Genomic DNA, 13,688 nt, shown 5'->3' with positions numbered 1-13,688 from the left:
AGAGGACAATAAATATGAACAGGCTACAAATGTTCATGTGTTCACAGGAAGGAGATGGTGAAAGCCAGTAGGGATGTCACCAGCCCTCTGTCTACCTATAGAAAGTAGAGTTGAATTATTATTATTATACCATGTGACTTAATTTCTTCTGCTCCTTGTGTTATCAAATCACATAATTGGATGGTATCCATGCTAGGAAGCACAAATCTGCTAAATGTAATGGCTAATTCTTGCTTTTGAAAAAAAAAATACAAAAACAATACAGTACAATTTCTGATCTGTTGAGTATATATGTGAGCTACATAAATGATTACATACAATTGAAAACACAATATTTCTTTGAAGTCTGACAAAGGTATCCTGAAGTGAATACTTATTAGCATGAAAATAATATTCAAGAAATGATCTGTTAATCGACCATTCAGCTGATGACTTGGGAGGATCTATCTCCCTCGTATGGGTCTATTTAGTGGTACATAGGCTGTTAATTGGGATTGGTATATGTGTCTTGTTAAGTAATTGCAATTTAAAAGAAACAACTCTCTGGTTCGCATCTTCCTCATAACCGTTAATGACCCTTATACACGACAGCTCATCTTTAAGAGCCTCCCATGGGAAACACGCTCCCTGATGATTCTAATATGTTCCTTTCATTCTGAAAAGGGTTTCTGTATTTTAATTGACATTAAACCTATTTAGCTTATACATACAGAGCTCTTGACAAGAATGCAGTTACAGACCTCTTGTCAAGTATGCCTTTAATATATCATTTCCAGATGCATAAAATGCTGCATTCAGAAGAAAAGTCATGTTGAATTTAGAAACAATTACTTTTTTATCAATATATTTATCAATATATTTTTGTTGTACCTGTTTAAAAGGCATTAGTTACATTAAACTCATTATATACTGCTGGAGTGAAAAATCTAATATGTTATTTATTATGTTATTAAGTTATGAACATGCACTACAGACCAGTGTTAATTTTGAAGTCAAATTTCAATTTAGTTTTAGTCTTAGCCTTTTGACTAAAATGGCATTTTAGTTTTAGTCCCATTTGAGTCTTTTGACTAAAATGCCATTTTAGTTTTAGTCGTATTTTAGTCATCTCAGTTGTTTTAGTTTTAGTCGTATTTTAGTCGACTAAAATAATATTAATTTAGTCGACTAAAATGTTTTAGTCGTTTTAGTCGACTAAATTAACACTGCTGTTAGGTGTCTAGCAGAAAATAGGGCAATGTAAGCTGCTCAACCCAAAATGTATTTTTCTATTAAGTTCATGATCCTTCATGTACCACCCAGACGTCTGTCATCAGGTACTCAGATGGCACCAACAATATGTTTGCCTGTAAACACAGCTGCCCAGTTTATTAGTGTTTGGTAGGACATACAGTATCTCAAAAGTGAGTACACCCGTCACATTTTTGTAAATATTTTATTATATCTTTTCATGTGGCAACACTGAAGAAATTACACTTTGTTACAATGTAAAGTAGTGAGTGTACAGCTTGTAAAGCAGTGTAAATTTGCTGTCCCCTCAAAATAACTCAACACAGAGCCATTAATATCCTTCACCTTCCGTTTGAGGATGCCCCACAGATGCTTAATAGGATTTAGGTCTGGAGACATGCTTGGCCATTCCATCACCTTTACCCTCAGCTTCTTTAGCAAGGCAGTGGTCGTCTTGGAGGTGTGTTTGGGGTTGTTATCATGTTGGAATACTGCCCTGCGGCCCAGTCTCCAAAGGGAGGGGGGGTCATATGCCACAGTACATGTTGGCATTCATGGTTCCCTCAATGAACTGTAGCTCCCCAGTGCCGACAGCACTCATGCAGCCCCAGACCATGACACTCCCACCACCATGCTTGACTGTAGGCAAGACACACTTGTTTTTGTACTCCTCACCTGGTTGCAACCACCCACGCTTGACACCATCTGAACCAAATAAGTTTATCTTGGTCTCATTAGACCACAGGACATGGTTCCAGTAATCCATATCCTTAGTCTGCTTGTCTTCGGCAAACTGTTTGCGGGCTTTCCTGTGCATCATCTTTAGAAGAGGCTTACTTCTGGGATGACAGCCATGCAGACCAATTTGCTGCAGTGTGTGGCGTATGGTCTGAGCACTGACAGGCTGACCCCCCCCACCCCTTCAACCTCTGCAGCAATGCTTGCAGCACTCATACGTCTATTTCCCAAAGACAACCTCTAGATATGTTGCTCAGCAGGTGCACTCAACTTCTTTGGTCGACCATGGTGAGGCCTGTTCTGAGTGGAACCTGTCCTGTTAAACCGCTGTATGGTCTTGGCCATTATGCTGCAGCTCAGTTTCAGGCTCTTGGCAATCTTCTTATAGCCTAGGCCAGCTTTATGTGGAGCAACAATTTTTTTTTCAGATCCTCCAGTGAGTTCTTTGCCATGAGGTGCCATGTTGAACTTCCAGTGACCAGTATGAGAGAGTGAGAGCGATAACACAAAATTTAACACACCTGCTCCCCATTCACACCTGAGACCTTGTAACACTAACAAGTCACATGACACCGGGGAGGGAAAATGGCTAATTGGGCCAAATTTGGACACTTAGGGGTGTATTCACTTTTGTTGCCAGCGGTTTAGACATTAATGGCTGTGTGTTGAGTTATTTTGAGGGGACAGCAAATTTACACTGTTATGCAAGCTGTACACTCACTACTTTACAATTTGGCAAAGTGTCATTTCTTCAGTGTTGTCACATGAAAGGATATAATAAAATATTTACAAAAATGTGAGGGGTCTACTCACTTTTGTGAGATACTGTATGTTGCCCCATTCACTCCAATTGTGCCCACATATGCATTACTTTCTGAGATTCTAACAGAGACACTGGAATCCAAAACCACAGTGTAAAGCATCTTTACTGAGTTTCACTGCCTACAGAGGGGCACAGATGTTGAGTGGTAAAGACTATTCAATTTCTTAGCAATTTTCTTAAAAAAGGAGATCGATTTTGATTCCTAACTTTTTGTTCAATAAACATATCTGTTTCATGCCGCTATTATTCTAAATGATAAAAATACCTCAATACATCATTACCTTATAAGCAAAGACATGTTTTCATAAATTTTCAAACCCATACAATCAGGTACAATAGTGTCAGGAACCATGAAACAGACGGAGACAGAAAATGCAGTAAAAATCACACCTTTTAATAAAATGGTAAAAATGGTACAACTGATAAACATAGTCAAAACATAGGCAGGGTTTGGTAGCCAAATCAGGTAGTCAGAACAAGCCAGGAAACCAGGAAGCCAGAGATCAGCAGAGGTAGCAAACAGGATCAGGAACCAGAAGGGATGTCTGCCAGGCAAGTCTTCAACAGGAACACAGGAGAGAGTCTCTAGATATGTTGACCAAGGTGAAGGCATTTAGGAAATGAACCAGGCAGTTTAAATAGCCAGAAGGGGCTGGCTGTGGGCTTGACTGATGAGCAGGAGATGATTAACAGGTGAACCACTGTGGAACAATGAGTACTGGCAATTAACCGACAGCTGAACAACCTGAGCACAGAGAAGGAAGGGCTGAGAGCCCAGCCCTGACAAATGGGAATGTGCCTATAGGTATTGCTGTCAGTGGGATGCCAAAAGTTTTCTTTACTTACTAGAGGACTTCTGTCATGCTCCTCTATGCTATTGTGACAATGCAGTAGTCGGAGGGCAGAGTTAACTGTACACCACCATGAAACAAAGATGTACTATCACTTGCTTAGTGATTCTATATAACTAAATCTGCCCTCTGTCTGCTTCTCCAGTCAAAAATAACTCTGGACCCCATGCAGACATGCAGCCACTCCTCCAAGCAGGGCTGGGCCAAGCTAAGGATATACCAGTGGGAGAGGAAGCAATCTCTTTATCTAGGCCATGTCGCCTGTCTTCGGTGTGATGCCTTATACAAAGAACCTCACAAAACATCAGATTGGGCACCTGTTGGAGAGTAGGAGGCAAGTTTTCAACTCTTGCAGTCCCTAAATGTTATGTCATGTATTGATGGGAGTGTAGCACACCTCACGTAGGAGCTGCAAATAAACATAGATTTCCCCACTCCTGCCCAGCCAGGCACACCGAATCATCAAAGGCACACAGAGTCAGAGAACAGTCCGTAGCTTTGTTTTCGTTATTTATTGGTGGGTTAATAACTTGGATATGGATGGGAGGTTATGGAATGCCCTCTTGACTTGAACACGAGCTCCAGGGACAACTTACTATTTACAGTCTCATATATACAGCCTCCTTTATACAGTTCCAACTCCTTTAGCCTTCCACCTACACATACTTTGTTCCTTTCTTCCTCTGTACAGCTCCTGCTGGTTCTTTTAAGGAACTTTTAAGTCCCTTAAAAGTAGCACAATTGGAGTGAAACAACTTCCATTGTGGTTACTGATCCCAGCACAATTTCTTCAGGCAATGCCAGCCCACCTGGCTGCATCTGCCTCTTTCACCAGCTCTCCTGGCTGCCTCTCTACACCAGAGTGCCTGACTGACTCTTCCTCAGCCCATCCGGCTGACTCTTCCTCAGCCCATCCATCTGACTCTTCCTCAGCCCCCCCCCCCCCGGCTGACTCTCAGAAAATCTCCCAGGGAAAGGATAGAAGACTTAAGCACACCACTGTCTTCAGGGGAGACTGGCTACATATGGCAGTGTCCCCCCTTTGTTAGTCCCCACAGAGTTGCACTAACCCTCTGTCCTCTCTTGCTCCCGTGCCTCCAGGAGAGCCTCCCCACTTTGTGTTTTTGGCAGGATCCTTCCAGCATTAGAGCCCAGGCCCAGGGCATGTCACCCCCCTTCCCCTCAGGGCCATGGACAGCCTCCTCAACACTGAATCTCCATATTCCACCTCACTGCCCCTCCTGGCATGGCCCATGATTATTTACGAGGTGAACTCAGTCCCCTGCCAGCCTACTACTGGAGATTGGCTATGGCCTCATAAATATTCAAGGCAGCTCTTTCTAACCCCCTCCCTCTAGTTCTATAGTTCTAGAAGATTCTCTAACCTTCCAAACCAGGGGGAGGCACCAGAGAGTTGCCAGGATGAGTCATCCAGTCCTGACCTCTAATAAACCCTGACCCAGTTAAGACTCACCAGCTTAAATGTAATGTCTGTAACATTGATGTATGATTGTGTTAGTCTAAATAGAATAAAATCTACAGTAAAATGTAACCGAGGGAGCCATTTAAATGTTAGCTTTCATTTTTTCAGTTAAAGGTACAGATTTAAAAATAAAGCATAAACAACTGCTATGGCCAAGATCATGGCTGGATTTACCAACAGGCACAGTAGGTCCTGACTGTAGGCAGCAGAAAGAAAAAGGCAGCTGTACAGTGTTGGGCTACACATTTTTCCATGGTCAGTATGATGATTACACATTCTCACAATTTTCCAAGCAATGTTAGGACCAGTAAAACTACATTTTTTTTGTAACAGAGGTGATCCTGGCAAAGGTGTTTTACTTTTGAATCAAAGTTGTATGTCTATAGGCTCTAGTGATAGGAATCTAGCCCAGATCATTATTTAAAGTTGAAACAGGATGCCAGCTTCAAATGAGAAAGTTTGGGCATGAGGAAGCACTGTATTTAAACTACTACAATTTCCTTCTATGCAATAGGGTAAAGAAACTTGTGTTATATATAATTCTGCAAACTTGCAGTGACTAATTTGCTACAGAAAAAGCAGCAAGGCGATGAAAATTATGGGTCATCATGCTTCAAATAAAAGTATAGTTCCTTCTAATATTTTGGGGCCTATATGAGCACTGTTAGGGTATTTACATGCTCATTTTGTGCAGAAAAAAACTATTTGGAAGAATAATAATATCAATAACCTCTTCCAAACGGGCCACTATACACATATGGTTGGTCCGCATTTGAATTGTCAGGGGAGGATGTACATCCTATGGGAAATAGGCTTCTGTGTGCTGCTATATGAGCACCATTCTATCATCTCACTGTGATTGGACATAGAAAATCACAGACAAAAGGTACAGAGCCAATGGTAGTGCCTCTGTACTATCACTGTGACCAATTATGGCATTACATAGTGTAGACACAGACTGCAGCTAGCAGCTATATGCCACTTACTGGTGAATCAGGAAGCACAATTTCTTCTCACACACTGATGGTGTATGAAAGGAAAGGCCTTGTGACCACCAGTCAACATTAGTTTAATACAGTATAGTGCCAACAATAATACAATCCACCCCCCTACTGTCATTCACCCATCTCCTGTATATGTCAGCCCTACCCTGCCTTTGACGTGACTTGTATTTTAACCCCTCACCTACCTTATCCTGCACCTTTGTACATTATCTCCTACATCTCCACCTTCACATTGTATGTGACCTATACATTTACCGCTTCGCCTTCTGTACCCTCTGTGTATGACCTGTATATTTAATATACCTAGTAGATCCAATTGGCATGTTTGCCCCCCTCAATACCAGCATGTTTCTTCATTTCCAAAAAACTGTGACCAAAAATGAGATCACCTTGGAGTGTCTACTTTCCAAATAGGGGGGATTTTGGGGCTTTTTGTATTGTCCTGGCACTTTAAATTGATATTAAAACAGCAAGTAAGGAAAACCTATTTCTTTTTTTAATCTTTTGGTCTTTTTTACTTTATATCGTAAAACATAAAAATCAGTGTTTATTAAATACCACCAAAAGGAAGCTCTATCTCTCTCTGTCTATACAACGTATACAATCTACTGCAGCAAATCTGACTGTTACAAAGAAATAAAATGCCATTTAAATTGCTGGTAAATGCCGGTACTTTTCCCAGAAAGCTACCTTTATTTAGCAATAAATCAGGGTGGGGGAGGGTGTGGTACATATTTTGGGAGGGTCCCCATAACATTTTTACAAAATAAAGGAAGTTGACTGGGAAAAGTAAATTACCCATAAATAATTTCTCTCTAGCTCTGTCACCTTTGTTTTTTAAAAAATTGTGTTGGGTCCCCCTTAAAATTAATACCAGGCCCTTTAGATCTGGTATGAACTTTAAGGGGAACCCTATGCCAAAAATAAAAAATATTGTGAGGTCACCGCCCCCAAAATTGGCATCAGACTCTTAATTTGAGTATACAAAGTCCCCCATACTACCTGAATCTTACCAGCCACATGCTCTCAATATTAGGGAGAGCCTTGGTTTGACAAGTCCTTTAATAAAAAAACAAATTATCCCAAGATGTAAATCTATTATCAATCATGTCATCCTGCAATGAAATCCATCCTCCGTCCTAATGCCTGATGGTCGCTGATGCGCTGAAAGAAAAAAACCTGTTGACCACTGACAGAATGCTTTTCCTTCTGCTGACCGCCAACTATGGTTCAGCAATGACAGAGGAATGTTAACAAAGGGGTGGGACCAAATATGGACATGGCCAAATTTGGTGGAGTGCATCATGTCAGTGGTGTGAAGATATCAGCAAATGTCAGACATCAGGACTAAGAGCTATTTGCATCACTGGAGAAAGTGACTGATGATGGATTTACATTGTGGGACTATTTTGCGTAACTTTATTTTTTAAGTAAAGCCTTGTCAAAGTGTGTCTGCATGTTTTTTACTATTAACAATTTTTTTTTATGGTGGATGAGTAGGGGTAATATATACCCCTTAATTCAGGGTTTTTCAGCCGGGGTTCTACGGCACCCTGGGGTGTAGTGTAGAATCCCCAGGGTTGCCACAGCAAAATGACATAAAACTGCCCAAACCTGTTCGATCTGATCTGAGAGTGATCCTGTAGGAGGAAGAGAGCACCACCCCACACCTCCTCCCAGCGATTTTCTCCTCCTCGCTGCTCTGTGTTCTCCTGCCAGCAAAACTGAAAGCTGTGCAGGCTGCCCGCCCATGTCCTGCCAACCAGTGACATCATTGGTTGCTAAGAACAGCTTGAGCGGCCCGCCCAATTTTCTGTTTTGCTGGCAAGAGTACACTGAGGCACAGGTGCAGTTGATCCGGCTGGGCAGAGTGTGTATAGGAGTGATCGGCTTGCGGGCAGTAAAGTGGAAGAGAAGAGCAAGTTATCCAGAATGAGAAGTCACACATTCAAAGTAGGGATTGATGGCAATCTACACTTTACTGTCAGGTGGTTAGCTGGATCTCCTAAGAGTACACGTAGCAGTGGGGAGAAGGAGGGAGCCAGGAGGAGGTGTGGGCGGTGCTCTCTTTCTCCTGTTTGCACACCGGAGTTACAGGATCACCCTCAGATCAGATCGACAGCAAAAATTGTGGGTAGTGAGAAGTAATCAAACCCTGTTGTATGATGAGGGGGATGTGTTGGAATGAGAGGTTTTGTGATAGGAGGGGGATTTAAAGGGGGAGGGAACAGAATTTGTGCTAGGAGGGAGGATTGGGGGATTTACCACCTACAGACCATGTAGCTCTGCCTTACAAACTACATTTTAGGGCATGCCATGTGGTAACGTGCAAAATATGCATGTTTTCCCTCACAACACAAAAATGCACTGCCTTTTGCAGACACAGGCGGGTGCCATTAAGAATTAGCAAATATGCATAGGTTGGCGCTAGGGATGGGCCAAACACTCCCCCGGTATGGTTCGCACCATAACATGCAAACAGACAAAAAATGTGTGCGAACATGTGAACCCTATTAAAGTCTATGGGACATGAACATGAAAAATCAAAAGTGCTCATTTTAAAGGCTTATATGCACGTTATTGCCCTAAAAAGTGTATGGGGACCTGGGTACTGCCCCAGGGGACATGTATCAATGCAAAAAAAAGTTATCAAAATTACAGCTTTTTCAGGAGCAGTGATTTTAAGAATGCTTAAAGTGAAACAATTCATTTCCTTTAAACTTGTTTTTTATATATATATATATATATATATATATATATATATATATATATATATATATATATATATATTATATAGTTAGAAATCAAGGGGAAAAAAACGGCGTGGGTTCTCCCCCAGTCCATACCATGCCCTTTGGGTCTGGTAGGGATATTAAGGGGAACTCCACGCCAACATTTTTAAAAAAACAGCGTGGGGTCCCCCCCAAAATGCAGACCAGGCCCTACGGGTTTGGTATGGATTTTAGGTGGAAACTCCACGCTTTTAAAAATTGGTTTGGGAGTCCCCCCCAATCCATGCTAGACCCTTATCTGAGCATGCAGCCTGGACGACAGGATGGGGGGGGGCGAGCTAACGCCAACCCCTCCTGAACCATACCAGGCCAAATGCCCTCAACATGGGGAGGGTGCTTTGGGTCATTGTACCCTTACCCATTCACGAAAAAAGTGTCAAAAAGTAAAAAACACAAAAGATGGCTTTTGACAGTTCCTTTATTAAAAAAGAAAAAAACAAAAATGCCCCGCAATGTACATCCATCGTCAATCACGCCGCCCCACGGACCCGAAAAAAAGAAAAGAAAAACCTCTGCTTTCATGGGAGGCATCCCAACGACTGCTGTCTCTTGGCTGTGAAAGCTGTTATAAAGGCAAGGGTGGGGCCACCCGCTGATGTAACTGGATGACCCCGCCCCCTCTGATGGCACATGACATCAGAAGGGATGGGGTCACTCAGTTATGTCACCGGGTTGCCCCGCCCTTGCCTATATAACAGCTGTCACCACGAAAAGACAGCAGTCTGCGGGACGCCTGCCATTGAGGTGGAGCTTTTTTTTTTCGATTTTTCGGGTACATCAGGCGGCGTGATTGAAGATGGATAGACATCGTGGGACAATTTTTAATTTTTTAATTTTTAATAAAGGAATTGTCAAAAACTGTCTTTTGTGGTTTTTGCTTTTTGACACTTTGACACCCCACCCGCAGACCCCCACAACCACCGGGCAAGGGTTGTGGGGATGAGGGGACCCCAAAGCACCCTCCCCATGTTGAGGGCAAGTGGCCTGAAATGGTTCAGGATCGGGGGGGCGCTCGCTCTTCCACCTTCATTTTCTGGCCTGCCAGGCTGCTTGCTCAAATAAGGTTCTGGTATGGATTTTGGGGGGGACCCCACGCCACTTTTTTAAAAAATTTGGGTGTGGTGTTTCCCTTAAAATCTATACCAGAACCAAAGGGCCTGGTATTGATTTTGGGGGGGGGGGCCCACGCTGTTTTTTTTTTAGTTTTGGCGTGAAGTTCCCCTTAAAATCCATACCAGACCGAAGGGTCTGATTGCCTGCTATATATATATATTACACGGTCTACGCTACATGCACTGACTACACTGTGTATATACAGTGCTGTGAAAAAGTATTTTTGCCCCCTTCCTGATTTTTCTTTTTTTTTTGCATATTTCTCACACTTAAATTATTCAGATCATAAAACAAATTTTAATATTACACAAAGATAACCCAAGTAAATCCAAGATGCAGTTTTTAAATTTAATATTTAATTTATTAAGGGAAAAAAGCTGTTCAAACCTGCCTAGCCCTATGTTAAAAAGTAATTGCCCCCTCCCATGCTGAATCATGAATGAACTGTGATTAACCACACATTTTTGGAAAGCTGAGTTAAATTTCACTTACCACACCCAGGCCTGATTACTGCCAGACCTGTTGAATAAAGAAATCACATAAATAGAAGCTGTCTGACATAGTGAAGCATGCTAACAGATCACAAAAAGCCACACATCATGCCACAATCTAAAAAAATCAAGAACAGATTAGAAACAAAGTAATGTACATGTATCGGTCAAGGAAGGGTTTCAAAGCCATTTCTAAGGCTTTGGAACTCCAGTAAACCACGGGGAAAACCATTATCCACAAATGGAGATAACTTGGAACAGTGGTGAACCTTCCCAGGAGTGGCCGGCCAACAAAAATTACTCCAAGAGCATGACGACGACCCATCCAGGAGGTCATAAAAAGAACCCAGAACAACATCTAAATAAATGCAGGCTTCACTTCCCTCAGGTAAGATCAGTGTTTATGATTCAACAATAGGAAAGAGACTGGGCAAAAATGGCATCCATGGGAGAGTTCCAAGGCCAAAGCCACTGCTGACCAAAAAGAACACAGAGGCTCATCTCACATTTACCAAAAAACATCTTGATTTTCCCCAAGACTTTTAGGCAAATATTCTGTGGACTGATGAGACAAAATTTGTAATATTTGGAAGGTGTGTGTCCCGTTACATCTGGCATAAAACGAATACAGCATTTCATAACAAGAACATCATACCAACAGTCAGACATGGTGGTGGTAGCGTGATGGTCTAGGTCTGCTTTGTACCTTGATGACTTACCATAATTGATGGAACCATGAATTCTGAGCGCTACCAGAAAATCCTATAGGGGAATGTACAGCCATCATTTTGTGACCTCAAGCTCAAGAACTTGGGGTATGCAGCAGGACAATGATCCGAAACACAACAGCAAGTCCACCTCCAAATGGTTCAAACAAAGCAAAATTTAGGCTTTGGAGTAGCTTAGTCAAAGCCCGGACTTAAATCCAATTGAAATGCTTTATCATGACCTTACACAGGCCATTCATACTGGAAAACCCTTCAATGTGGCTGAATTAAAACAATTCTGAAAATGTGAAAGACTCATTGACAGTTATCGCAAATGCTTGATTGCAGTTGTTGTTGCCAAGGGTGGCACAACCAGTTATTAGGTTTAGGGGGCAATTACTTTTTCACATAAAGTCAGGCAGGTTTGGACAGCTTTTTTGCCTTAATAAATGAAACTATCATTTAAAAACTGAATTTTGTATTTACTCGGGTTATCTTTGTGTAATAATAAATTTGTTTGATGATCTGAGTCATTTAAGTGTGACAAATATGCAAAAAAAAAAAAATCAGAAAGGGGACAAATACTCAAATACGTTTTCACAGCATTACAGCATTGTGTGCATATATATATATATTAAACTGCCTGCACGCCACTAACTAACCTGCCTCTAGCTAACGATCTCGAAGTGCATTATGGAGCATTCCACGGCGCTCGAATATGCAGTGAACGCCCCATAATGTTCGGTGTTCGCCGAACGGGTGATCACCCGATATTTGAGTCGAACTTGCGTTCGACATGAACATCGGGACCATCCCTAGTTGGCACCTGCCAAAACATATGGTACTGTAGTACCATATGGAAAACATATGATGCTGTAGTACCATACAGTATGTTTTACACATATGGTACTACAAAAACATGGCACCAAAACAAAGCATAGAGCAGCCTATTCAAAAATTTGATGCGTGATAAGATGCAAAAAAAAAAACTAGCGCGTTTGGAAGCTCCGCCTGGTGAACGAATCCCCACACTGGTGTGCCCCGGAATTGTGCGCAATTCTAAAGGGTGCCCTGACTGAAAAAGGGTTGAAAAACACTGCCTTAATCATTCACACAGGGGAAGAGCTGGAATCTGTGGGTTACCTATTTTAAAGGAGCTTCTAGATTCTAATTCTCCCTGCCCACAGAGCCCACAACCACTGGCCAGGGTTGTAGAGAAGAAGCCTTTATCCTAATTAACACAGGGACAAGTTTCTTTCCCTGGCAAGGTACCCCCTCCCCCCTAGTGGCAAATGGCCTCGTAAGCAGAGGCATAAGTAGAACCTTCAGGGCCCTGGCGAAACAATGAAGGGCCCCCTTCCCTCCAAACCCAGTGGAGAGACGCAGGGCCCCGGTCCCAATTGCTACCTTTGTGACCCTTATAGTTCCTCCACTGGTGTCAGGAGTTTTTTACAACTTTATTTTTGAATATTTTTTTTTTTACAGTTTGCTTTTAGAATCCTTATTGGGTGGCTTTGGTGAAATATTTGGGGTCTAAACAGACCTCTGATGTTTCACCTTTGAGACACAGAAATGAGATTGAGGACACAACCTTTAATCTCTCCTTAATCTCTGCAGCCTCAGCTGGACAGAATGAATGGACAATAATATCTCTGTACAGAGTTTCCCATTCACTCACAAACTGAAGCATAGTAAACACAGTTTACTACAGAAAGGAAAGAAAGAGAAGCAGTCCTTTAGCAGCTGCAGGCATAAAATGGAGATGATTGGTTCCTCTGTATGCCACCCCTATTGCCCCTCCTATCCAGGTGTACAGGGGGCCACGTGGAACCCTGGAGCATGGAGCCAGGTTGAAATTGGGACCGTTGTACTTACGGTAGTAAGGTTCAGGAGTGGGGGAGCATGCTAAAGCCCCCCCCCCACTTCTCCTTTTTTTGGGGGGCTTAATGAAGAAACTTAAAATACCTACTATTAACAACTACTGTGTTACAAGAATAGAAAAACAGCAGCGGCACAGCAACAGAACCTACTACTGATATACACACAACCCCCCCCCCGCCTCCCAAAAATAAGGTAGTCTTAAAAAAGATTATTGGGTCTGTTTAAATTGCAGTGAATGCAGATGGGCTTACACTCCACTCTCCCTCGCCACACAAACTGCAATTCACTGCAAAGTTTCAATAGGATATACTGTGTATAGCACACAATATAGTTCTATAAACAGATCAGCCATAACATTAGGACCACTGAAAGGTAAAGGGAATAACATTAATGATCTTGTTACAATGACACCTGAAAGTGGGTGATATATATGTGAAATATATGATGCAGCAACTGAACATGCTGTTCCCAAAGTTGATGTGTTGAAAACATAAAAAATGGGCAAACATAAGGATTTGAACAATTTTGAAATGGGCCAAATGGCCTGTGCAGTCCAATCTAATAAAAGAGCTACT

At 42.1% G+C, this 13,688-nt stretch overlaps 1 protein-coding gene across 7 annotated transcripts in view; it reads left to right on the top strand.

The window, feature by feature from the left end:
• RYR3 (ryanodine receptor 3) overlaps positions 1 to 13,688 on the top strand; it is a 1,082,755-nt gene that overhangs the window by 894,510 nt on the left and 174,557 nt on the right. The window lies entirely within an intron of this gene.

The sequence above is a fragment of the Aquarana catesbeiana genome, linkage group LG13 (genome assembly GCF_042186555.1).
Source record: "Aquarana catesbeiana isolate 2022-GZ linkage group LG13, ASM4218655v1, whole genome shotgun sequence".
NCBI lineage: Eukaryota > Metazoa > Chordata > Amphibia > Anura > Ranidae > Aquarana > Aquarana catesbeiana.
Note: the sequence above shows the minus strand (reverse complement) of the source record. Positions and strands in the feature narration are given on the sequence as shown.